Source organism: Gadus chalcogrammus, chromosome 1 (genome assembly GCF_026213295.1).
Source record: "Gadus chalcogrammus isolate NIFS_2021 chromosome 1, NIFS_Gcha_1.0, whole genome shotgun sequence".
In the NCBI taxonomy this organism is placed as follows: domain Eukaryota; kingdom Metazoa; phylum Chordata; class Actinopteri; order Gadiformes; family Gadidae; genus Gadus; species Gadus chalcogrammus.
This window is the reverse complement of record NC_079412.1, coordinates 1,302,309-1,326,365: the sequence shown is the minus strand read 5'-3', so window position 1 is coordinate 1,326,365 and position 24,057 is coordinate 1,302,309. Positions and strand designations below refer to the sequence as shown.

The 24,057-nt window shown below is 39.9% G+C and overlaps 36 non-coding genes across 36 annotated transcripts; all 36 read right to left on the bottom strand.

The window, feature by feature from the left end:
• Positions 1 to 30: 30 nt before the first annotated feature.
• Positions 31 to 112, bottom strand: trnas-cga (transfer RNA serine (anticodon CGA)). Its single transcript has one exon. It is a non-coding gene; the product is annotated as a tRNA-Ser (tRNA).
• A 333-nt stretch (positions 113 to 445) lies between these two features.
• Positions 446 to 527, bottom strand: trnas-uga (transfer RNA serine (anticodon UGA)). Its single transcript has one exon. It is a non-coding gene; the product is annotated as a tRNA-Ser (tRNA).
• Positions 528 to 1,176: 649 nt separating this feature from the next.
• trnas-cga (transfer RNA serine (anticodon CGA)) lies at positions 1,177 to 1,258 on the bottom strand. Its single transcript has one exon. It is a non-coding gene; the product is annotated as a tRNA-Ser (tRNA).
• Positions 1,259 to 1,578: 320 nt separating this feature from the next.
• trnas-uga (transfer RNA serine (anticodon UGA)) lies at positions 1,579 to 1,660 on the bottom strand. The gene has a single exon. It is a non-coding gene; the product is annotated as a tRNA-Ser (tRNA).
• A 533-nt stretch (positions 1,661 to 2,193) lies between these two features.
• trnas-cga (transfer RNA serine (anticodon CGA)) lies at positions 2,194 to 2,275 on the bottom strand. The gene has a single exon. It is a non-coding gene; the product is annotated as a tRNA-Ser (tRNA).
• A 334-nt stretch (positions 2,276 to 2,609) lies between these two features.
• trnas-uga (transfer RNA serine (anticodon UGA)) lies at positions 2,610 to 2,691 on the bottom strand. Its single transcript has one exon. It is a non-coding gene; the product is annotated as a tRNA-Ser (tRNA).
• Positions 2,692 to 2,994: 303 nt separating this feature from the next.
• Positions 2,995 to 3,076, bottom strand: trnas-uga (transfer RNA serine (anticodon UGA)). The gene has a single exon. It is a non-coding gene; the product is annotated as a tRNA-Ser (tRNA).
• Positions 3,077 to 3,379: 303 nt separating this feature from the next.
• On the bottom strand, positions 3,380 to 3,461 carry trnas-uga (transfer RNA serine (anticodon UGA)). Its single transcript has one exon. It is a non-coding gene; the product is annotated as a tRNA-Ser (tRNA).
• A 667-nt stretch (positions 3,462 to 4,128) lies between these two features.
• Positions 4,129 to 4,210, bottom strand: trnas-cga (transfer RNA serine (anticodon CGA)). Its single transcript has one exon. It is a non-coding gene; the product is annotated as a tRNA-Ser (tRNA).
• Positions 4,211 to 4,543: 333 nt separating this feature from the next.
• On the bottom strand, positions 4,544 to 4,625 carry trnas-aga (transfer RNA serine (anticodon AGA)). The gene has a single exon. It is a non-coding gene; the product is annotated as a tRNA-Ser (tRNA).
• A 303-nt stretch (positions 4,626 to 4,928) lies between these two features.
• On the bottom strand, positions 4,929 to 5,010 carry trnas-uga (transfer RNA serine (anticodon UGA)). The gene has a single exon. It is a non-coding gene; the product is annotated as a tRNA-Ser (tRNA).
• A 667-nt stretch (positions 5,011 to 5,677) lies between these two features.
• trnas-cga (transfer RNA serine (anticodon CGA)) lies at positions 5,678 to 5,759 on the bottom strand. The gene has a single exon. It is a non-coding gene; the product is annotated as a tRNA-Ser (tRNA).
• A 1,202-nt stretch (positions 5,760 to 6,961) lies between these two features.
• On the bottom strand, positions 6,962 to 7,043 carry trnas-uga (transfer RNA serine (anticodon UGA)). The gene has a single exon. It is a non-coding gene; the product is annotated as a tRNA-Ser (tRNA).
• Positions 7,044 to 7,576: 533 nt separating this feature from the next.
• On the bottom strand, positions 7,577 to 7,658 carry trnas-cga (transfer RNA serine (anticodon CGA)). The gene has a single exon. It is a non-coding gene; the product is annotated as a tRNA-Ser (tRNA).
• A 334-nt stretch (positions 7,659 to 7,992) lies between these two features.
• On the bottom strand, positions 7,993 to 8,074 carry trnas-uga (transfer RNA serine (anticodon UGA)). The gene has a single exon. It is a non-coding gene; the product is annotated as a tRNA-Ser (tRNA).
• Positions 8,075 to 8,377: 303 nt separating this feature from the next.
• On the bottom strand, positions 8,378 to 8,459 carry trnas-uga (transfer RNA serine (anticodon UGA)). The gene has a single exon. It is a non-coding gene; the product is annotated as a tRNA-Ser (tRNA).
• Positions 8,460 to 9,126: 667 nt separating this feature from the next.
• Positions 9,127 to 9,208, bottom strand: trnas-cga (transfer RNA serine (anticodon CGA)). Its single transcript has one exon. It is a non-coding gene; the product is annotated as a tRNA-Ser (tRNA).
• A 333-nt stretch (positions 9,209 to 9,541) lies between these two features.
• trnas-aga (transfer RNA serine (anticodon AGA)) lies at positions 9,542 to 9,623 on the bottom strand. Its single transcript has one exon. It is a non-coding gene; the product is annotated as a tRNA-Ser (tRNA).
• A 303-nt stretch (positions 9,624 to 9,926) lies between these two features.
• trnas-uga (transfer RNA serine (anticodon UGA)) lies at positions 9,927 to 10,008 on the bottom strand. The gene has a single exon. It is a non-coding gene; the product is annotated as a tRNA-Ser (tRNA).
• A 667-nt stretch (positions 10,009 to 10,675) lies between these two features.
• trnas-cga (transfer RNA serine (anticodon CGA)) lies at positions 10,676 to 10,757 on the bottom strand. Its single transcript has one exon. It is a non-coding gene; the product is annotated as a tRNA-Ser (tRNA).
• Positions 10,758 to 11,090: 333 nt separating this feature from the next.
• trnas-uga (transfer RNA serine (anticodon UGA)) lies at positions 11,091 to 11,172 on the bottom strand. The gene has a single exon. It is a non-coding gene; the product is annotated as a tRNA-Ser (tRNA).
• A 651-nt stretch (positions 11,173 to 11,823) lies between these two features.
• On the bottom strand, positions 11,824 to 11,905 carry trnas-cga (transfer RNA serine (anticodon CGA)). The gene has a single exon. It is a non-coding gene; the product is annotated as a tRNA-Ser (tRNA).
• A 589-nt stretch (positions 11,906 to 12,494) lies between these two features.
• Positions 12,495 to 12,576, bottom strand: trnas-uga (transfer RNA serine (anticodon UGA)). Its single transcript has one exon. It is a non-coding gene; the product is annotated as a tRNA-Ser (tRNA).
• A 556-nt stretch (positions 12,577 to 13,132) lies between these two features.
• On the bottom strand, positions 13,133 to 13,214 carry trnas-uga (transfer RNA serine (anticodon UGA)). Its single transcript has one exon. It is a non-coding gene; the product is annotated as a tRNA-Ser (tRNA).
• A 303-nt stretch (positions 13,215 to 13,517) lies between these two features.
• trnas-uga (transfer RNA serine (anticodon UGA)) lies at positions 13,518 to 13,599 on the bottom strand. Its single transcript has one exon. It is a non-coding gene; the product is annotated as a tRNA-Ser (tRNA).
• Positions 13,600 to 14,266: 667 nt separating this feature from the next.
• Positions 14,267 to 14,348, bottom strand: trnas-cga (transfer RNA serine (anticodon CGA)). Its single transcript has one exon. It is a non-coding gene; the product is annotated as a tRNA-Ser (tRNA).
• A 334-nt stretch (positions 14,349 to 14,682) lies between these two features.
• On the bottom strand, positions 14,683 to 14,764 carry trnas-uga (transfer RNA serine (anticodon UGA)). Its single transcript has one exon. It is a non-coding gene; the product is annotated as a tRNA-Ser (tRNA).
• Positions 14,765 to 15,414: 650 nt separating this feature from the next.
• Positions 15,415 to 15,496, bottom strand: trnas-cga (transfer RNA serine (anticodon CGA)). Its single transcript has one exon. It is a non-coding gene; the product is annotated as a tRNA-Ser (tRNA).
• Positions 15,497 to 15,829: 333 nt separating this feature from the next.
• trnas-uga (transfer RNA serine (anticodon UGA)) lies at positions 15,830 to 15,911 on the bottom strand. Its single transcript has one exon. It is a non-coding gene; the product is annotated as a tRNA-Ser (tRNA).
• A 303-nt stretch (positions 15,912 to 16,214) lies between these two features.
• trnas-uga (transfer RNA serine (anticodon UGA)) lies at positions 16,215 to 16,296 on the bottom strand. The gene has a single exon. It is a non-coding gene; the product is annotated as a tRNA-Ser (tRNA).
• Positions 16,297 to 16,963: 667 nt separating this feature from the next.
• On the bottom strand, positions 16,964 to 17,045 carry trnas-cga (transfer RNA serine (anticodon CGA)). The gene has a single exon. It is a non-coding gene; the product is annotated as a tRNA-Ser (tRNA).
• A 333-nt stretch (positions 17,046 to 17,378) lies between these two features.
• trnas-uga (transfer RNA serine (anticodon UGA)) lies at positions 17,379 to 17,460 on the bottom strand. The gene has a single exon. It is a non-coding gene; the product is annotated as a tRNA-Ser (tRNA).
• A 303-nt stretch (positions 17,461 to 17,763) lies between these two features.
• trnas-uga (transfer RNA serine (anticodon UGA)) lies at positions 17,764 to 17,845 on the bottom strand. The gene has a single exon. It is a non-coding gene; the product is annotated as a tRNA-Ser (tRNA).
• Positions 17,846 to 18,512: 667 nt separating this feature from the next.
• On the bottom strand, positions 18,513 to 18,594 carry trnas-cga (transfer RNA serine (anticodon CGA)). The gene has a single exon. It is a non-coding gene; the product is annotated as a tRNA-Ser (tRNA).
• A 333-nt stretch (positions 18,595 to 18,927) lies between these two features.
• On the bottom strand, positions 18,928 to 19,009 carry trnas-uga (transfer RNA serine (anticodon UGA)). The gene has a single exon. It is a non-coding gene; the product is annotated as a tRNA-Ser (tRNA).
• Positions 19,010 to 19,312: 303 nt separating this feature from the next.
• On the bottom strand, positions 19,313 to 19,394 carry trnas-uga (transfer RNA serine (anticodon UGA)). The gene has a single exon. It is a non-coding gene; the product is annotated as a tRNA-Ser (tRNA).
• Positions 19,395 to 24,057: the final 4,663 nt, after the last annotated feature.

Here is a 24,057-nt window from a genome sequence, read left to right as displayed (position 1 = left end):
TGAGGACGGAATGGTTCCATTGAAAAGATTCGCTGTGAGCAGGATTCGAACCTGCGCTGGGAAACCCCATTGGATATCGAGTCCAACGCCTTAACCTCTCGGCCATCACAGCATCAATACATGTACACCAATGGAAAATTTGAAAAAAAGTACCAGATGACAAGCGTTGAAAATATAGAAGTTCTTAAACGCAGAATAAAACATAAATTCAAACATCTTCATAGAGGTGTATCAACGTGTAACCACAAATTCACTATCATCCTTTATTTCCTTGACCTATATAAATTACAATTTTTTGATTGATTTAGAGTTAATAGCTGTGAGCAGGATTAGAACATTTTCGGCGATAACAGCATCGGATTTTGACTACATCTTCTTACCCACCTAGTTTTGGCAGATGTCATGTCAAGAAACTCAAAACTCAACACGGAATATTAACATACAACGCTGTGAGCAGGATTTGAACCTGCGCGGATAATACCCATTGGATTTCAAGTCCAACGCCTTAACCACTCGGCCATCACAGCTCATTAGACTTGTACCCAAATGGCAGATTATTCAAAAAGAGTCCCAAGGGACCTGGGATAGATTAAAGTGGCCCTTGTTACACATTGAAACATTTGTTTCCAGCTTCAAACTTCATTTTTGTTTGTCAAATTTACAAGACAAATTTTCCATAACCGGATTAGATTCTAATAATATGCCCCTGGTAGAATTTGAACCGGCTCGGATCGAAACCGTTGGATTTTGGATGTAAATTCATCACCCCTCTCTCAACATAAGACCTTTATGAATGAAACAAAGGGACCATCTGTTGGTCAAGTTGGATTGGCCTTTAAGAATCGCTAGGGCTTGTCGATTGGTTGATCTAGTCAAAAATCTCAGCAGACTGGTATATGTGAAGTATTTGAGCTTTCGCTATTCCCACTGAGTTTTCGAGTCTAATGCCTTAAACACTGCTTCATAACAGATTCATATTTTTGGTGTAAACCCGGATTTTATTGGCAAAGTTTCCCAATTACATGCAGTGAAAAAAGACGGTCCTCAATACCCAGTATAATAAGTGTTTTAACAATCTTCATAGCGGAGGTTCAAAACTAAAGGAATGAATCCACAACTTTAAATTTCTCCTTTGAGATAATCAAATGAGGACGGAATTGTTCCATTGATATAGTTCGCTGTGAGAAGGATTTGAACCTGCGCGGGAAAACCCCATTGGATTTCGAGTCCAACGCCTTAACCTCTCGGCCATCACAGCGGCAATAATTAAAAACCAATGGGACATTTTAAAAAAGGTCCCAGAGGACAAGCGTTGATAATATGGCAGTTCTTAAACAAACAAGAACACACCAGTTCTGACATCTTCATAGAGGTATATCAAATTGAAACCACAAATTAATCATCATCCTTTCTTTCCTTGACCTAATTAAATGAAATTTAGAGTTGACAGTTGAGTGCAAGACGTGACCATTATCAGCGATAACAGCATTGGATTTTGACTACATCTTCTTACCCACCTAGTTTGGGCAGATGTCATGTCAAGACACTCAAAACTCCACACACAATATTAACATACAACGCTGTGAGCAGGATTTGGACCTGCGCGGGTAATACCCATTGGATTTCAAGTCCAACGCCGTAACCACTCGGCCATCACAGCTCATTTGCCATGTACCCAAATGGCATTTTATTCAAAAAGAGTCCGAAGGGACCTGGGATAGATTAAAGAGGCCCTTGTTACACATTGAAACATCTGTTTCCAGCTTCAAACTTCATTTTTGTTCGTCAAATTTACAAGACAAATTTTCCATAACCGGATTAGTTTCTAATAAGATGCCCCTGGTAGAATTTGAACCGGCCCGGATCGAAACCATTGGATTTTGGATTTTGGAAAATCTCAGCAGACAGGTATATGTGAAGTATTTGAGCTTTCGCTATTCCCACTGAGTTTTCGAGTCTGATGCCTTAAACACTGCTTCATAACACATTCATATTTTTGGTGTAAACCCGGATTTTATTGGCAAAAGTTTCCCAATCACATACAGTGAACAAAGACGGTCCTCAATACCCAGTATAACAAGTGTTTTGACAATCTTCATAGCGGAGGTTCAAAAGGAAAGGAATGAATCCACAACTTTAAATTTCTCCTTTGAGATAATCAAATGAGGACGGAATGGTTCAATTGAAAAGATTCGCTGTGAGCAGGATTCGAACCTGCGCGGGGAAATCCCATTGGATTTCGAGTCCAACGCCTTAACCTCTCGGGCATCACAGCATCAATACATGTACACCAATGGGAAATTTGAAAAAAAAGTACCAGATGACAAGCGTTGAAAATATAGAAGTTCTTAAACGCAGAATAAAACATCAGTTCAAACATCTTCATAGAGGTGTATCAACGTGTAACCACAAATTCACTATCATCCTTTATTTCCTTGACCTATATAAATGACAATTTTTTGATTGATTTAGAGTTAATAGCTGTGAGCAAGATTAGAACATTTTCGGCGATAACAGCATCGGATTTTGACTACGTCTTCTTACCCACCTAGTTTGGGCCGATGTCATGTCAAGAAACTCAAAACTCAACATGGAATATTAACATACAACGCTGTGAGCAGGATTTGAACCTGCGCAGGTAAAACCCATCGGATTTCAAGTCCAACGCCTTAACCACTCTGCCATCACAGCTCATTTGACAAGTACCCAAATGGCATTTTATTCAAAAAGAGTCCCAAGGGACCTGGGATAGATTAAAGTGGTCCTTGTTACACATTGAAACATTTGTTTCCAGCTTCAAACTTCATTTTTGTTTGTCAAATTTACAAGACAGATTTTCCATAACCGGATTAGTTTATAATAATATGCCCCTGGTAGAATAGAAACCGGCTCGGATCGATCCCATTGGATTTCGACTTCATCTTCTTACCCACCGAGTTTGGGCAGATGTCATGTCAAGACACTCAAAACTCCACACACAGTATTAACATACAACGCTGTGAGCAGGAATTGAACCTACGCGGGTAATACCCATTAGATATCAAGTCCAACGCCTTAACCACTCGACCATCACAGCTTAATTGCCAAGTACCCAAATGGCAATTTATTCAAAAAGAGTCCCAAGGGACCTGGGATAGATTAAAGTGGCCCTTGTTACACATTGAAACATTTGTTTCCAGCTTCAAACTTCATTTTTGTTTGTCAAATTTACAAGCCAAATTTTCCATAACCGGATCAGTTTCTAATAATATGCCCCTGGTAGAATTTGAACCGGCTCGGATCGAATCCATTGGATTTCGACTTCATCTTCTTACCCACCGAGTTTGGGCAGATGTCATGTCAAGACACTCAAAACACCACACACAGTATTAACATACAACGCTGTGAGCAGGATTTGAACCTACGCAGGTAACACCCATTGGATATCAAGTCCAACGCCTTAACCACTCGTCCATCACAGCTTAATTGCCAAGTACCCAAATGACACTTTATTCAAAAAGAGTCCCAAGGGACCTGGGATAGATTAAAGTGGCCCTTGTGACTCATTGAAACATCTGTTTCCAGCTTCAAACATCAGTTTTGTTTGTCAAATTTACAAGACGTAAGCAAATATGATACAAATTTTCCATAACCGGATTAGTTTCTAATAAGATGCCCCTGGTAGAATTTGAACCGGCCCGGATCGAAACCATTGGATTTTGGATGTAAATTCATTACCCCTCTCTCATCATAAGACCTTTAAGAATGAAACAAAGGGAATATCTGTTGGTCAAGTTGGATTGGCCTTTAAGAATTGCTCGGGCTTGTCGATTGGTTGATCTAGTCAAAAATCTCAGCAGACAGGTATATGTGAAGTATTTGAGCTTTCGCTATTCCCACTGAGTTTTCGAGTCTAATGCCTTAAACACTGCTTCATAACACATTCATATTTTTGGTGTAAACCCGGATTTTATTGGCAAAAGTTTCCCAATCACATACAGTGAACAAAGACGGTCCCCAATACCCAGTATAACAAGTGTTTTGACAATCTTCATAGCGGAGGTTCAAAAGGAAAGGAATGAATCCACAACTTTAAATTTCTCCTTTGAGATAATCAAATGAGGACGGAATGGTTCCATTGAAAAGATTCGCTGTGAGCAGGATTCGAACCTGCGCGGGGAAACCCCATTGGATTTCGAGTCCAACGCCTTAACCTCTCGGCCATCACAGCATCAATACATGTACACCAATGGGAAATTTGAAAAAAAGTACCAGATGACAAGCGTTGAAAATATAGAAGTTCTTAAACGCAGAATAAAACATCAGTTCAAAAATCTTCATAGAGGTGTATCAACGTGTAACCACAAATTCATTATCATCCTTTATTTCCTTGACCTATATAAATGACAATTTTTTGATTGATTTAGAGTTAATAGCTGTGAGCAAGATTAGAACATTTTCGGCGATAACAGCATCGGATTTTGACTACGTCTTCTTACCCACCTAGTTTGGGCCGATGTCATGTCAAGAAACTCAAAACTCAACATGGAATATTAACATACAACGCTGTGAGCAGGATTTGAACCTGCGCGGGTATTACCCATTGGATTTCTAGTCCAACGCCTTAACCACTCGGCCATCACAGCTCATTTGACACGTACCCAAATGGCATTTTATTCAAAAAGAGTCCCAAGGGACCTGGGATAGATTAAAGTGGCCCTTGTTACACATTGAAACATTTGTTTCCAGCTTCAAACTTCATTTTTGTTTGTCAAATTTACAAGCCAAATTTTCCATAACCGGATCAGTTTCTAATAATATGCCCCTGGTAGAATTTGAACCGGCTCAGATCGAAACCATTGGATTTCGACTTCATCTTCTTACCCACCGAGTTTGGGCAGATGTCATGTCAAGACACTCCAAACACCACACACAGTATTAACATACAACGCTGTGAGCAGGATTTGAACCTACGCGGGTAACACCCATTGGATATCAAGTCCAACGCCTTAACCACTCGTCCATCACAGCTTAATTGCCAAGTACCCAAATGACACTTTATTCAAAAAGAGTCCCAAGGGACCTGGGATAGATTAAAGTGGCCCTTGTGACTCATTGAAACATCTGTTTCCAGCTTCAAACATCAGTTTTGTTTGTCAAATTTACAAGACGTAAGCAAATATGATACAAATTTTCCATAACCGGATTAGTTTCTAATAAGATGCCCCTGGTAGAATTTGAACCGGCCCGGATCGAAACCATTGGATTTTGGATGTAAATTCATTACCCCTCTCTCATCATAAGACCTTTAAGAATGAAACAAAGGGAATATCTGTTGGTCAAGTTGGATTGGCCTTTAAGAATTGCTCGGGCTTGTCGATTGGTTGATCTAGTCAAAAATCTCAGCAGACAGGTATATGTGAAGTATTTGAGCTTTCGCTATTCCCACTGAGTTTTCGAGTCTAATGCCTTAAACACTGCTTCATAACACATTCATATTTTTGGTGTAAACCCGGATTTTATTGGCAAAAGTTTCCCAATCACATACAGTGAACAAAGACGGTCCCCAATACCCAGTATAAGAAGTGTTTTGACAATCTTCATAGCGGAGGTTCAAAAGGAAAGGGATGAATCCACAACTTTAAATTTCTCCTTTGAGATAATCAAATGAGGACGGAATGGTTCCATTGAAAAGATTCGCTGTGAGCAGGATTCGAACCTGCGCGGGGAAACCCCATTGGATTTCGAGTCCAACGCCTTAACCTCTCGGCCATCACAGCATGAATACATGTACACCAATGGGAAATTTGAAAAAAAGTACCAGATGACAAGCGTTGAAAATATAGAAGTTCTTAAACGCAGAATAAAACATCAGTTCAAAAATCTTCATAGAGGTGTATCAACGTGTAACCACAAATTCATTATCATCCTTTATTTCCTAGACCTATATAAATGACAATTTTTTGATTGATTTAGAGTTAATAGCTGTGAGCAAGATTAGAACATTTTCGGCGATAACAGCATTGGATTTTGACTACGTCTTCTTACCCACCTAGTTTGGGCCGATGTCATGTCAAGAAACTCAAAACTCAACATGGAATATTAACATACAACGCTGTGAGCAGGATTTGAACTTACGCGGATAACACTCATTGGATATCAAGTCCAACGCCATAACCACTCGGCCATTACAGCTCATTTGCCAAGTACCCAAATGGCAATTTATTCAAAAAGAGTCCCAAGGGACCTGGGATAGATTAAAGTGGCCCTCCTTGTGACTCATTGAAACATCTGTTTCCAGCTTCAAACATCAGTTTTGTTGGTCAAATTTACAAGACGTAAGCAAATATGATACAAATTTTCCATAACCGGATTAGTTTCTAATAAGATGCCCCTGGTAGAATTTGAACCGGCCCGGATCGAAACCATTGGATTTTGGATGTAAATTCATTACCCCTCTCTCATCATAAGACCTTTAAGAATGAAACAAAGGGAATATCTTTTGGTCAAGTTGGATTGGCCTTTAAGAATTGCTCGGGCTTGTCGATTGGTTGATCTAGTCAAAAATCTCAGCAGACAGGTATATGTGAAGTATTTGAGCTTTCGCTATTCCCACTGAGTTTTCGAGTCTAATGCCTTAAACACTGCTTCATAACACATTCATATTTTTGGTGTAAACCCGGATTTTATTGGCAAAAGTTTCCCAAACACATACAGTGAACAAAGACGGTCCTCAATACCCAGTATAACAAGTCTTTTGACAATCCTCATAGCGGAGGTTCAAAAGGAAAGGAATGAATCCACAACTTTAAATTGAATAAATTACAATTTTTTGATTGATTTAGAGTTAATAGCTGTGAGCAAGATTAGAACATTTTCGGCGATAACTGCATCGGATTTTGACTACGTCTTCTTACCCACCTAGTTTGGGCCGATGTCATGTCAAGAAACTCAAAACTCAACATGGAATATTAACATACAACGCTGTGAGCAGGATTTGAACCTGCGCGGATAATACCCATTGGATTTCAAGTCCAACGCCTTAACCACTCGGCCATCACAGCTCATTTGACTTGTACCCAAATGGCATTTTATTCAAAAAGAGTCCCAAGGGACCTGGGATAGATTAAAGTGGCCCTTGTTACACATTGAAACATTTGTTTCCAGCTTCAAACTTAATTTTTGTTTGTCAAATTTACAAGACAAATTTTCCATAACCGGATTAGTTTCTAATAAGATGCCCCTGGTAGAATTTGAACCGGCCCGGATCGAAACCATTGGATTTTGGATTTTGGAAAATCTCAGCAGACAGGTATATGTGAAGTATTTGAGCTTTCGCTATTCCCACTGAGTTTTCGAGTCTGATGCCTTAAACACTGCTTCATAACACATTCATATTTTTGGTGTAAACCCGGATTTTATTGGCAAAAGTTTCCCAATCACATACAGTGAACAAAGACGGTCCTCAATACCCAGTATAACAAGTGTTTTGACAATCTTCATAGCGGAGGTTCAAAAGGAAAGGAATGAATCCACAACTTTAAATTTCTCCTTTGAGATAATCAAATGAGGACGGAATGGTTCAATTGAAAAGAATCGCTGGGAGCAGGATTCGAACCTGCGCGGGGAAATCCCATTGGATTTCGAGTCCAACGCCTTAACCTCTCGGCCATCACAGCATCAATACATGTACACCAATGGGAAATTTGAAAAAAAAGTACCAGATGACAAGCGTTGAAAATATAGAAGTTCTTAAACGCAGAATAAAACATCAGTTCAAACATCTTCATAGAGGTGTATCAACGTGTAACCACAAATTCACTATCATCCTTTATTTCCTTGACCTATATAAATGACAATTTTTTGATTGATTTAGAGTTAATAGCTGTGAGCAAGATTAGAACATTTTCGGCGATAACAGCATCGGATTTTGACTACGTCTTCTTACCCACCTAGTTTGGGCCGATGTCATGTCAAGAAACTCAAAACTCAACATGGAATATTAACATACAACGCTGTGAGCAGGATTTGAACCTGCGCAGGTAAAACCCATCGGATTTCAAGTCCAACGCCTTAACCACTCTTCCATCACAGCTCATTTGACAAGTACCCAAATGGCATTTTATTCAAAAAGAGTCCCAAGGGACCTGGGATAGATTAAAGTGGTCCTTGTTACACATTGAAACATTTGTTTCCAGCTTCAAACTTCATTTTTGTTTGTCAAATTTACAAGACAGATTTTCCATAACCGGATTAGTTTCTAATAATATGCCCCTGGTAGAATAGAAACCGGCTCGGATCGATCCCATTGGATTTCGACTTCATCTTCTTACCCACCGAGTTTGGGCAGATGTCATGTCAAGACACTCAAAACTCCACACACAGTATTAACATACAACGCTGTGAGCAGGAATTGAACCTACGCGGGTAATACCCATTGGATATCAAGTCCAACGCCTTAACCACTCGACCATCACAGCTTAATTGCCAAGTACCCAAATGGCAATTTATTCAAAAAGAGTCCCAAGGGACCTGGGATAGAATAAAGTGGCCCTTGTGACTCATTGAAACATCTGTTTCCAGCTTCAAACATCAGTTTTGTTTGTCAAATTTACAAGACGTAAGCAAATATGATACAAATTTTCCATAACCGGATTAGTTTCTAATAAGATGCCCCTGGTAGAATTTGAACCGGCCCGGATCGAAACCATTGGATTTTGGATGTAAATTCATTACCCCTCTCTCATCATAAGACCTTTAAGAATGAAACAAAGGGAATATCTGTTGGTCAAGTTGGATTGGCCTTTAAGAATTGCTCGGGCTTGTCGATTGGTTGATCTAGTCAAAAATCTCAGCAGACAGGTATATGTGAAGTATTTGAGCTTTCGCTATTCCCACTGAGTTTTCGAGTCTAATGCCTTAAACACTGCTTCATAACACATTCATATTTTTGGTGTAAACCCGGATTTTATTGGCAAAAGTTTCCCAATCACATACAGTGAACAAAGACGGTCCCCAATACCCAGTATAACAAGTGTTTTGACAATCTTCATAGCGGAGGTTCAAAAGGAAAGGAATGAATCCACAACTTTAAATTTCTCCTTTGAGATAATCAAATGAGGACGGAATGGTTCCATTGAAAAGATTCGCTGTGAGCAGGATTCGAACCTGCGCGGGGAAACCCCATTGGATTTCGAGTCCAACGCCTTAACCTCTCGGCCATCACATCATCAATATATGTACACCAATGGGAAATTTGAAAAAAAGTACCAGATGACAAGCGTTGAAAATATAGAAGTTCTTAAACGCAGAATAAAACATCAGTTCAAAAATCTTCATAGAGGTGTATCAACGTGTAACCACAAATTCATTATCATCCTTTATTTCCTTGACCTATATAAATGACAATTTTTTGATTGATTTAGAGTTAATAGCTGTGAGCAAGATTAGAACATTTTCGGCGATAACAGCATCGGATTTTGACTACGTCTTCTTACCCACCTAGTTTGGGCCGATGTCATGTCAAGAAACTCAAAACTCAACATGGAATATTAACATACAACGCTGTGAGCAGGATTTGAACCTGCGCGGGTATTACCCATTGGATTTCTAGTCCAACGCCTTAACCACTCGGCCATCACAGCTCATTTGACACGTACCCAAATGGCATTTTATTCAAAAAGAGTCCCAAGGGACCTGGGATAGATTAAAGTGGCCCTTGTTACACATTGAAACATTTGTTTCCAGCTTCAAACTTCATTTTTGTTTGTCAAATTTACAAGCCAAATTTTCCATAACCGGATCAGTTTCTAATAATATGCCCCTGGTAGAATTTGAACCGGCTCAGATCGAAACCATTGGATTTCGACTTCATCTTCTTACCCACCGAGTTTGGGCAGATGTCATGTCAAGACACTCAAAACACCACACACAGTATTAACATACAACGCTGTGAGCAGGATTTGAACCTACGCGGGTAACACCCATTGGATATCAAGTCCAACGCCTTAACCACTCGTCCATCACAGCTTAATTGCCAAGTACCCAAATGACACTTTATTCAAAAAGAGTCCCAAGGGACCTGGGATAGATTAAAGTGGCCCTTGTGACTCATTGAAACATCTGTTTCCAGCTTCAAACATCAGTTTTGTTTGTCAAATTTACAAGACGTAAGCAAATATGATACAAATTTTCCATAACCGGATTAGTTTCTAATAAGATGCCCCTGGTAGAATTTGAACCGGCCCGGATCGAAACCATTGGATTTTGGATGTAAATTCATTACCCCTCTCTCATCATAAGACCTTTAAGAATGAAACAAAGGGAATATCTGTTGGTCAAGTTGGATTGGCCTTTAAGAATTGCTCGGGCTTGTCGATTGGTTGATCTAGTCAAAAATCTCAGCAGACAGGTATATGTGAAGTATTTGAGCTTTCGCTATTCCCACTGAGTTTTCGAGTCTAATGCCTTAAACACTGCTTCATAACACATTCATATTTTTGGTGTAAACCCGGATTTTATTGGCAAAAGTTTCCCAATCACATACGGTGAACAAAGACGGTCCTCAATACCCAGTATAACAAGTGTTTTGACAATCTTCATAGCGGAGGTTCAAAAGGAATGGAATGAATCCACAACTTTAAATTTCTCCTTTGAGATAATCAAATGAGGACGGAATGGTTCCATTGAAAAGATTCGCTGTGAGCAGGATTCGAACCTGCGCAGGGAAACCCCATTGGATTTCGAGTCCAACGCCTTAACCTCTCGGCCATCACAGCATCAATACATGTGCACCAATGGGAAATTTGAAAAAAAAGTACCAGATGACAAGCGTTGAAAATATAGAAGTTCTTAAACGCAGAATAAAACATCAGTTCAAAAATCTTCATAGAGGTGTATCAACGTGTAACCACAAATTAAATATCATCCTTTATTTCCTTGACCTATATAAATGAAAATTTTTGATTGATTTAGAGTTAATAGCTGTGAGCAAGATTAGAACATTTTCGGCGATAACAGCATCGGATTTTGACTACATCTTCTTACCCACCTTGTTTGGGCAGATGTCATGTCAAGAAACTCAAAACTCAGCACAGAATATTAACATACAACGCTGTGAGCAGGATTTGGACCTGCGCGGGTAATACCCATTGGATTTCAAGTCCAACGCCGTAACCACTCGGCCATCACAGCTCATTTGCCATGTACCCAAATGGCATTTTATTCAAAAAGAGTCCCGAGGGACCTGGGATAGATTAAAGTGGCCCTTGTTACACATTGAAACATCTGTTTCCAGCTTCAAACTTCATTTTTGTTTGTCAAATTTACAAGACAAATTTTCCATAACCGGATTAGTTTCTAATAAGATGCCCCTGGTAGAATTTGAACCGGCCCGGATCGAAACCATTGGATTTTGGATGTAAATTCATTACCCCTCTCTCATCATAAGACCTTTAAGAATGAAACAAAGGGAATATCTGTTGGTCAAGTTGGATTGGCCTTTAAGAATTGCTCGGGCTTGTCGATTGGTTGATCTAGTCAAAAATCTCAGCAGACAGGTATATGTGAAGTATTTGAGCTTTCGCTATTCCCACTGAGTTTTCGAGTCTGATGCCTTAAACACTGCTTCATAACACATTCATATTTTTGGTGTAAACCCGGATTTTATTGGCAAAAGTTTCCCAATCACATACAGTGAACAAAGACGGTCCTCAATACCCAGTATAACAAGTGTTTTGACAATCTTCATAGCGGAGGTTCAAAAAGGAAAGGAATGAATCCACAACTTTAAATTTCTCCTTTGAGATAATCAAATGAGGACGGAATGGTTCCATTGAAAAGATTCGCTGTGAGCAGGATTCGAACCTGCGCGGGGAAACCCCATTGGATATCGAGTCCAACGCCTTAACCTCTCGACCATCACAGCATCAATTCAGGTACACCAATGGAAAATTTGAAAAAAAGTAGCATATTACAAGCGTTGAAAATATAGAAGTTCTTAAACGCAGAATAAAACATAAGTTCAAACATCTTCATAGAGGTGTATCAACGTGTAACCACAAATTCACTATCATCCTTTATTTCCTTGACCTATATAAATGACAATTTTTTGATTGATTTAGAGTTAATAGCTGTGAGCAAGATTAGAACATTTTCGGCGATAACAGCATCGGATTTTGACTACGTCTTCTTACCCACCTAGTTTGGGCCGATGTCATGTCAAGTACCCAAATAGCATTTTATTCAAAAAGAGTCCCAAGGGACCTGGGATAGATTAAAGTGGTCCTTGTTACACATTGAAACATTTGTTTCCAGCTTCAAACTTCATTTTTGGTTGTCAAATTTACAAGACAAATTTTCCATAACCGGATTAGTTTCTAATAATATGCCCCTGGTAGAAATTGAACCGGCTCGGATCGATACCATTGGATTTCGACTTCATCTTCTTACCCACCGAGTTTGGGCAGATGTCATGTCAAGACACTCAAAACTCCACACACAGTATTAACATACAACGCTGTGAGCAGGATTTGAACCTACGCGGGTAATACCCTTTGGATATCAAGTCCAACGCCTTAACCACTCGGCCATCACAGCTTAATTGCCAAGTACCCAAATGGCAATTTATTCAAAAAGAGTCCCAAGGGACCTGGGATAGATTAAAGTGGCCCTTGTGACTCATTGAAACATCTGTTTCCAGCTTCAAACATCAGTTTTGTTTGTCAAATTTACAAGACGTAAGCAAATATGATACAAATTTTCCATAACCGGATTAGTTTCTAATAAGATGCCCCTGGTTAACCTCTCGGCCATCACAGCATCAATTCGTGTACACCAATGGGAAATTTGAAAAAAAAGTACCAGATGACAAGCGTTGAAAATATAGAAGTTCTTAAACGCAGAATAAAACATAAGTTCAAACATCTTCATAGAGGTGTATCAACGTGTAACCACAAATTCACTATCATCCTTTATTTCCTTGACCTATATAAATGACAATTTTTTGATTGATTTAGAGTTAATAGCTGTGAGCAAGATTAGAACATTTTCGGCGATAACACCATCGGATTTTGACTACGTCTTCTTACCCACCTAGTTTGGGCCGATGTCATGTCAAGAAACTCAAAACTCTACATGGAATATTAACATACAACGCTGTGAGCAGGATTTGAACCTCTGCGGGTAATACCCATCGGATTTCAAGTCCAACACCTTAACCACTCGGCCATCACAGCTCATTTGACAAGTACCCAAATAGCATTTTATTCAAAAAGAGTCCCAAGGGACCTGGGATAGATTAAAGTGGTCCTTGTTACACATTGAAACATTTGTTTCCAGCTTCAAACTACATTTTTGGTTGTCAAATTTACAAGACAAATTTTCCATAACCGGATTAGTTTCTAATAATATGCCCCTGGTAGAAATTGAACCGGCTCGGATCGATACCATTGGATTTCGACTTCATCTTCTTACCCACCGAGTTTGGGCAGATGTCATGTCAAGACACTCAAAACTCCACACACAGTATTAACATACAACGCTGTGAGCAGGATTTGAACCTACGCGGGTAATACCCTTTGGATATCAAGTCCAACGCCTTAACCACTCGGCCATCACAGCTTAATTGCCAAGTACCCAAATGGCAATTTATTCAAAAAGAGTCCCAAGGGACCTGGGATAGATTAAAGTGGCCCTTGTGACTCATTGAAACATCTGTTTCCAGCTTCAAACATCAGTTTTGTTTGTCAAATTTACAAGACGTAAGCAAATATGATACAAATTTTCCATAACCGGATTAGTTTCTAATAAGATGCCCCTGGTAGAATTTGAACCGGCCTGGATCGAAACCATTGGATTTTGGATGTAAATTCATTGCCCCTCTCTCATCATAAGACCTTTAAGAATGAAACAAAGGGAATATCTGTTGGTCAAGTTGGATTGGCCTTTAAGAATTGCTCGGGCTTGTCGATTGGTTGATCTAGTCAAAAATCTCAGCAGACAGGTATATGTGAAGTATTTGAGCTTTCGCTATTCCCACTGAGTTTTCGAGTCTGATGCCTTAAACACTGCTTCATAACACATTCATATTTTTGGTGTAAACCCGGATTTTATTGGCAAAAGTTTCCCAATCACATACAGTGAACAAAGACGGTCCTCAATACCCAGTATAACAAGTGTTTTGACAATCTTCATAGCGGAGGTTCAAAAGGAAAGGAATGAATCCACAACTTTAAATTTCTCCTTTGAGATAATCAAATGAGGACGGAATGGTTCCATTGAAAAGATTCGCTGTGAGCAGGATTCGAACCTGCGCGGGGAAACCCCAATGGATTTCGAGTCCAACGCCTTAACCTCTCGGCCATCACAGCATCAATTCGTGTATACCAATGGGAAATTTGAAAAAAAAGTACCAGATGACAAGCGTTGAAAATATAGAAGTTCTTAAACGCAGAATAAAACATCAGTTCAAACATCTTCATAGGGGTGTATCAACGTGTAACCACAAATTCACTATCATCCTTTATTTCCTTGACCTATATAAATGACAATTTTTTGATTGATTTAGAGTTAATAGCTGTGAGCAAGATTAGAACATTTTCGGCGATAACAGCATCGGATTTTGACTACGTCTTCTTACCCACCTAGTTTGGGCCGATGTCATGTCAAGAAACTCAAAACTCAACAGGGAATATTAACATACAACGCTGTGAGCAGGATTTGAACCTGCGCGGGTAATACCCATTAGATTTCAAGTCCAACGCCTTAACCACTCGGCCATCACAGCTAATTTGACATGTACCCAAATGGCATTTTATTCAAAAAGAGTCCCAAGGGACCTGGAGTAGATTAAAGTGGCCCTTGTTACACATTGAAACATTTGTTTCCAGCTTCAAACTTCATTTTTGTTTGTCAAATTTACAAGACAAATTTTCCATAACCGGATTAGTTTCTAATAAGATGCCCCTGGTAGAATTTGAATCGGCCCGGATCGAAACCGTTGGATTTTGGATGTAAAGTCATTACCCCTCTCTCATCATAAGACCTTTATGAATGAAACAAAGGGAATATCTGTTGGTCAAGTTGGATTGGCCTTTAAGAATTGCTCGGGCTTGTCGATTGGTTGATCTAGTCAAAAATCTCAGCAGACAGGTATATGTGAAGTATTTGAGCTTTCGCTATTCCCACTGAGTTTTCGAGTCTAATGCCTTAAACACTGCTTCATCACACATTCATATTTTTGGTGTAAACCCGGATTTTATTGGCAAAAGTTTCCCAATCACATGCAGTGAACAAAGACGGTCCTCAATACCCAGTATAACAAGTGTTTTAACAATCTTCATAGCGGAGGTTCAAAAGGAAAGGAATGAATCCACAACTTTAAATTTCTCCTTTGAGATAATCAAATGAGGATGGAATGGTTCAATTGAAAAGATTCGCTGTGAGCAGGATTCGAACCTGCGCGGGGAAACCCCATTGGATTTCGAGTCCAACGCCTTAATCTCTCGGCCATCACAGCGTCAATTCATGTAAACCAATGGGAAATTTGAAAAAAAGTCCCAGATGACAAGCGTTGAAAATATAGAAGTTCTTAGACGCAGAATAAAACATCAGTTCAAAAATCTTCATAGAGGTGTATCAACGTGTAACCACAAATTCATTATCATCCTTTATTTCCTTGACCTATATAAATGACAATTTTTTGATTGATTTAGAGTTAATAGCTGTGAGCAAGATTAGAACATTTTCGGCGATAACAGCATCGGATTTTGACTACGTCTTCTTACCCACCTAGTTTGGGCCGATGTCATGTCAAGAAACTCAAAACTCAACAGGGAATATTAACATACAACGCTGTGAGCAGGATTTGAACCTGCGCGGGTAATACCCATTGGATTTCAAGTCCAACGCCTTAACCACTCGGCCATCACAGCTCATTTCACACGTACCCAAATGGCATTTTATTCAAAAAGAGTCCCAAGGGACCTGGGATAGATTAAAGTGGCCCTTGTTACACATTGAAACATTTGTTTCCAGCTTCAAACTTCATTTTTGTTTGTCAAATTTACAAGACAAATTTTCCATAACCGCATTAGTTTCTAATGATATGCCCCTGGTAGAATTTGAACCGGCTCAGATCGAAACCATTGGATTTCGACTTCATCTTCTTACCCACCGAGTTTGGGCCGATGTCATGTCAAGACACTGAAAACTCCACACACAGTATTAACATACAACGCTGTGAGCAGGATTTGAACCTACGCGGGTAATACCCATTGGATATCAAGTCCAACGCCTTAACCACTCGGCCATCACAGCTTAATTGCCAATTACCCAAATGGCAATTTATTCAAAAAGAGTCCCAAGGGACCTGGGATAGATTAAAGTGGCCCTTGTGACTCATTGAAACATCTGTTTCCAGCTTCAAACATCAGTTTTGTTTGTCAAATTTACAAGACGTAAGCAAATATGATAAAAAATTTCCATAACCGGATTAGTTTCTAATAAGATGCCCCTGGTAGAATTTGAACCGGCCCGGATCGAAACCGTTGGATTTTGGATGTAAATTCATTACCCCTCTCTCATCATAAGACCTTTATGAATGAAACAAAGGGAATATCTGTTGGTCAAGTTAGATTGGCCTTTAAGAATTGCTCGGGCTTGTCGATTGGTTGATCTAGTCAAAAATCTCAGCAGACAGGTATATGTGAAGTATTTGAGCTTTCGCTATTCCCACTGAGTTTTCGAGTCTAATGCCTTAAACACTGCTTCATAACACATTCATATTTTTGGTGTAAACCCGGATTTTATTGGCAAAAGTTTCCCAATCACATGCAGTGAACAAAGACGGTCCTCAATACCCAGTATAACAAGTGTTTTAACAATCTTCATAGCGGAGGTTCAAAAGGAAAGGAATGAATCCACAACTTTAAATTTCTCCTTTGAGATAATCAAATGAGGACGGAATGGTTCCATTGAAAAGAATCGCTATGAGCAGGATTAAAACCTATGCGGGGAAACCCCAATGGATTTCGAGTCCAACGCCTTAACCTCTCGGCCATCACAGCGTCAATTCATATAATCCAATGGGAAATTTGAAAAAAAGTCCCAGATGACAAGCGTTGAAAATATAGAAGTTCTTAGACGCAGAATAAAACATCAGTTCAAAAATCTTCATAGAGGTGTATCAACGTGTAACCACAAATTCATTATCATCTTTTATTTCCTTGACCTATATAAATGACAATTTTTTGATTGATTTAGAGTTAATAGCTGTGAGCAAGATTAGAACATTTTCGGCGATAACAGCATCGGATTTTGACTACGTCTTCTTACCCACCTAGTTTGGGCCGATGTCATGTCAAGAAACTCAAAACTCAACAGGGAATATTAACATACAACGCTGTGAGCAGGATTTGAACCTGCGCGGGTAATACCCATTAGATTTCAAGTCCAACGCCTTAACCACTCGGCCATCACAGCTCATTTGACATGTACCCAAATGGCATTTTATTCAAAAAGAGTCCCAAGGGCCCTGGAGTAGATTAAAGTGGCCCTTGTTACACATTGAAACATTTGTTTCCAGCTTCAAACTTCATTTTTGTTTGTCAAATTTACAAGACAAATTTTCCATAACCGCATTAGATTCTAATAATATGCCCCTGGTAGAATTTGAACCGGCTCAGATCGAAACCATTGGATTTTGACTTCATCTTCTTTCCCACCGAGTTTGGGCCGATGTCATGTCAAGACACTGAAAACTCCACACACAGTATTAACATACAACGCTGTGAGCAGGATTTGAACCTACGAGGGTAATACCCATTGGATATCAAGTCCAACACCTTAACCACTCGGCCATCACAGCTTAAATGCCAATTACCCAAATGGCAATTTATTCAAAAAGAGTCCCAAGGGACCTGGGATAGATTAAAGTGGCCCTTGTGACTCATTGAAACATCTGTTTCCAGCTTCAAACATCAGTTTTGTTTGTCAAATTGACAAGACGTAAGCGAATATGATACAAATTTTCCATAACCGGATTAGTTTCTAATAAGATGCCCCTGGTAGAATTTGAATCGGCCCGGATCGAAACCGTTGGATTTTGGATGTAAACTCATTACCCCTCTCTCATCATAAGACCTTTATGAATGAAACAAAGGGAATATCTGTTGGTCAAGTTGGATTGGCCTTTAAGAATTGCTCGGGCTTGTCGATTGGTTGATCTAGTCAAAAATCTCAGCAGACAGGTATATGTGAAGTATTTGAGCTTTCGCTATTCCCACTGAGTTTTCGAGTCTAATGCCTTAAACACTGCTTCATCACACATTCATATTTTTGGTGTAAACCCGGATTTTATTGGCAAAAGTTTCCCAATCACATGCAGTGAACAAAGACGGTCCTCAATACCCAGTATAACAAGTGTTTTAACAATCTTCATAGCGGAGGTTCAAATGGAAAGGAATGAATCCACAACTTTAAATTTCTCCTTTGAGATAATCAAATGAGGATGGAATGGTTCAATTGAAAAGATTCGCTGTTAGCAGGATTCAAACCTGCGCAGGGAAACCCCATTGGATTTCGAGTCCAACGCCTTAACCTCTCGGCCAACACAGCATCAATATATGTACACCAATGGGAAATTTGAAAAAAAGTACCAGATGACAAGCGTTGAAAATATAGAAGTTCTTAAACGCAGAATAAAACATCAGTTCAAAAATCTTCATAGAGGTGTATCAACTTGTAACCACAAATTCATTATCATCCTTTATTTCCTTGACCTATATAAATGACAATTTTTTGATTGATTTAGAGTTAATAGCTGTGAGCAAGATTAGAACATTTTCGGCGATAACAGCATCGGATTTTGACTACGTCTTCTTACCCACCTAGTTTGGGCCGATGTCATGTCAAGAAACTCAAAACTCAACATGGAATATTAACATACAACGCTGTGAGCAGGATTTGAACCTGCGCGGATAATACCCATTGGATTTCAAGTCCAACGCCTTAACCACACGGCCATCACAGCTTATTTCACACGTACCCAAATGGCATTTTATTCAAAAAGAGTCCCAAGTGACCTGGGATAGATTAAAGTGGCCCTTGTTACACATTGAAACATTAGTTTCCAGCTTCAAACTTCATTTTTGTTTGTCAAATTTACAAGACAAATTTTCCATAACCGGATTAGTTTCTAATAATATGCCCCTGGTAGAATTTGAACCGGCTCGGATCGAAACCATTGGATTTCGACTTCATCTTCTTACCCACCGAGTTTGGGCAGATGTCATGTCAAGACACTCAAAACTCCACACACAGTATTAACATACAACGCTGTGAGCAGGATTTGTACCTACGCGGGTAATACCCATTGGATATCAAGTCCAACACCATAACCACTCGGCCATCACAGCTTAATTGCCAAGTACCCAAATGGCAATTTATTCAAAATGAGTCCCAAGGGACCTGGGATAGATTAAAGTGGCCCTCCTTGTGACTCATTGAAACAACTGTTTCCAGCTTCAAACATCAGTTTTGTTTGTCAAATTGACAAGACGTAAGCAAATATGATACAAATTTTCCATAACCGGATTAGTTGGATTTTGGATGTAAATTCATTACCCCTCTCTCATCATAAGACCTTTATGAATGAAACAAAGGGAATATCTGTTGGTCAAGTTGGATTGGCCTTTAAGAATTGCTCGGGCTTGTCTATTGGTTGATCTAGTCAAAAATCTCAGCAGACAGGTATTGTAGGAGATTAACCGAGATATAAAACACTTAGACTAATTCAAGAGAGAGAGAGTAAAATGAAAACGAGGGGTCCGGAGCAAGAATTGACAAAATACTTTATCGTGCAGCAAAACAACAACGACAACAGCCTGAGTGGGTTTGCAAAGTCACTGCCGTTCACAAACTGCGGCGTCTTTTTATACACACAAACAGAACAGCTTCTCCTTGTGGTGTCTGCCTCCATTCAGTCATAAATCCACTTTAACCTGAATGGTCAGAAAATAGACAACAAATGGTCTGCAAAGATAGCCCTGCTCCTTTTAGGGGGGCTCCATCTGTTCTAAACCCAGACACCTAGGCACCGTGTGTTTTCCACTAATATATATAAAAGACCTCATAATAATCAGTTTACCATAGAATATAATCATTAATTTCTACCACACATCCCCCCTTGTTGGGGCCAATAAGGTTCCAACAAATTACTTGAATTATTGCTAAGCCTATATGCTACTAAGCCCTTGCCAAATTGACACCATATTATACATAAAAAATCGACATAACATACATTCAATAATGTGAAACATAATAAAAATTAAAAACTAAGATTGTCAACAGGCTTGCATGGATTTGAATAGCTCTGATTATCGTCATATACCGGTATACTATATAACGTGGGGGGTTTGGGCATCGTGGTTGTTGCTTCTGTTTGCAGCCACCAGCCCTGAAACCCATTAGTCCAATGTCCATTTGTTCACACTGTCTGAAATGGTTGTGGTTCACATGAGGGGTCTGATTCTCACATTCCGGTCTCCTCTCTAGTTTCACTCCAATCTATCTCCCCATAGAGCATCCTCTCCCAGTCACCCGACTCCTCTATGCCAGACACCATTTCATTGGATATGTAATTCACACTGATCTTTCCTATGCACATGTTCATGATTCTGACGGAAGGTTAATGTACATAACGGTTGGTTATCCGACATAACAGTAAACACAAATTCACTAACTTGGTCTCGCGGTGGTATCTGAGCATATAAGACTATTTTCCCTTTCTTGTTGACTATTCCTGAATGATTTTGGGCCGGATTATCCTGTGTTCCTCTCTGGCTTTCTTCAGTAGGCCTACCACCCCCTAATTCCTGGCCCTTCCAGGTTTGTGTTGTCCCCGTGGTTTCATCCTTCCTCGGGGTCTGTGCTTGTGCCAGCGAAATCTGGCACAACCCGTAAAGGATCAGAAACAGGCTCCCCGTTTTCAGCATCATCATGCTGCTGTATCTCTTGGCTCGACTGGATCTGGTCCTGGGGCAGCTAGTCAGCCCCACGTGTGTCTGCGTCTGGCTCCTCCTTCTCACGGTCGTCTCTGGCTTTGGGTTGAGCAGCTTTAGTGCAGTGGTTGAGATGATACCACGTGGCACTTCCTTCCACTTGGATGGCTGTTGGTGTTGCGCTGGTGACTTTGTATGGCCCTTCTCGCCTAGGCTCGTGGTCACCCGGCTCCACCCCCCTTGGTGGCTCCTTCTCCAACTCTGGAACTCTGCCTTTCTCTTGTTGAAAAATAAGCCTGTGTATGCCAGTTAGTTGTCCCAAATAGCGTCTTAATTCAGTTTCCAATTGTTCTAATGGAGGTCCTTTATGAGGCCCTCGAATGACAGGTGAAGGCATGGGTCGACCCGTAAACATTTCATGCGGGGTTAGATGCGTCGTTCTGTTAGTTTTCATGTGATAACTCATTAGTGTCAGTCGTAGTGCATTAGTCCTTTAATTTAGTACTCTCATTTAATTTTGTTAATCTTTGTCTTAAGCGTCCGATTCCTCTATCCACCATACCTTGTACTTTGAGGAATGTAGACACAGCCTAATCTTTGTTTGATCGTTTTCTGAAAAAACGCTGCTCTGTCGCCTGAGCTAATTTGTGACGGAATTCCAAACCTTGGCATGACTTCTCTAGTCAGAACCTTGATTACCGTAGCCGCACTTTGGTCTTCTGATGGGACTGCTTCTACCCATCTGTTGAACACTGTTTTTTCAAATATTTCACACTCATTTAGCTGGATGTCAATCATTGTTTGCAAGTATGGTGAAGAAAAACCTTGTTTTCAAAAAATTTCCTAATTCTCCTCAATACCTCCCCCCTTGCGCAATGGTCAAAACCAATGCGCATTAAATGATAAGCAAATCTAATAACGCCGTTGGTGCACCCAACGTCGAAAGTCTAACCCAGTAAACTGAAACCAATCTTTTGGGAAGGGAAATCAAAACCAGTACGTCCAAATCCTAAGCCCAATATGGGTGGGTTTACCATCAGCCGCCCAAAACCACGCTGTTCCGAGGTCATGCACTAAACCGAATAAACGTACATGCGTTAGTGGCCTTCTATACCACAAAGGGAAAACAAAATGAAATAAAACGCGACATGCCCCGTTTCAAGACGACCTCTGCTGCCAGAGCTGACATATCTGACTCCTGTTCCCCCTCCACCTTTCATCAGCCGGCTTTTCCTATGATGGTTGCAGTCCGTCACTCCATGATCAAGTGAGCCAGTGCTCACAGTGACTCTGCCAAGTAATCGTGACTGTGCCTGAATTAGGTTGTCCCGGGCTTCAAGGTGGGATCTTACCCGTCGTTGGCTAACCAGCCTTCCATACTGGCTTATTGCAGGATGCCGTACCTGGGATATGATCAATCCCCACCTATATGGTGGTATAGATCGCAAAGTGGAGGGATGGAGACAGAGTCTTCAGCCGCATCTGCCTTATGCAGCCATATGTGTGCGTCATGAATGCACATCAGGGCGACTATAAAACAAAATATAATTTATCAGTTAAAATTATTAAAGTGTTGCAGCAGTATTAGTGGCATTTGAAGGTAAACCCACTACTTCCGAATCCAATTTGACAACATAGCATGTATGTCTCCTTCCCAGCAGATGTAGCGTCAATCCACCTATTGTCCCTAACTAGGGAGATGTGAAAGAAAACAAAAATCACAATATTAAAACTTGCATCTTCAATATTGGGCGACTCATTTTTGTCTTAACCATTACTCAAAATCACAATTCTCTTCATAATACTACCCGATTGCCCTTCACTATCTATTTGAATTGGACGACCTAATTATACCTTTTATTCTACCTATTGCATTTAGTGTTTTCCATATTTTGATTCACTACTATACCAAACCCAAATCCTCTATGTTGATCTTAACTAGTTTATTCAACACTGAATTGATACATTGTTTCTATTTAGTAATTAACCATATTGTTTTATCTGAAGTATGCTTGTGTATCCCCTTGTGTACTCAGTCACTTGGAGTAGGAGAGGATTCTCCCCTACCTCGGCAGCCCTGACACACACATGAGAACAGGCTCACACACACCCTTTGTTATTTTATTTTACTTATTTATTTTAAATTACATTTGTCATTGTGGATAACCTAAATTTAGAAATTTGGATAACGTTTTATCATACTTATTTGATCTAATTTTTAAGTATTGCCGATTGTTTTTTCTAAATTATAAGATCACTTTTAATAAATTGTCTATTACTTATCATAATCTCGAAGGAAATATTTTATTTGTGTTGTTATCTTGGCGCCTAGACCTCGTCAGGTCCAAGCACCAAAATAACATCCACCTATCCACGCAGAGTCCATGGGTTGGGTCCGCTCCTCGTTTGATGAGTCACTTTACCCTGGCGCCATTGGACCCATTGACTCCTGTGGAGTGTGGTGTGCAGACAATTTTTAACGCTAATTGCTCATGTTTGAGTCTAAATAATTATTCCTAATGTAACTTACTCAGGGACACATCAACACTCAGCTAGGAGGAGATGGGGATCGAACTAGCAACCATTCGGTTACAAGCAGAGGCGTCGTCAGCCCCTTTTTACTGGGGCACGTGCCCCAGTAAAAGTCTCCAGTGCCCCAGTAAAATTCCATTGATCATTATTAAATTCATCTGCAGAAGCGCCGCTCTCGCTATGGAATCGGCAGGATTCATCAAGTGCATCTCCTGCTGCCTCGGGAGTCTTCAGTCGAGCCTGCCTCTTACCAGCCAATCAAAAAACGAAAGGTGCTACATAAAAGCCAATCAGAAAATAGCCCTATTGTATCTGGGTAAGATTTAACGCAACAACCAATGAAAAAAATCAGTTATTTACGGATTCGTCCACGTGACTCTTCTGAAAGTGTGTAAAGTATGACCAAGTGTTTCTTTCTGTTCAATAGTCTAGATAGAACTTTATCAATCCCCTGTAGGAGAAATTTGTTAATAAAACAATAATGGTAAAAAAAATAAGGAATCTCCCACTTCCGGCTTCCATGAAAGAGAACCATACTAATTCACAC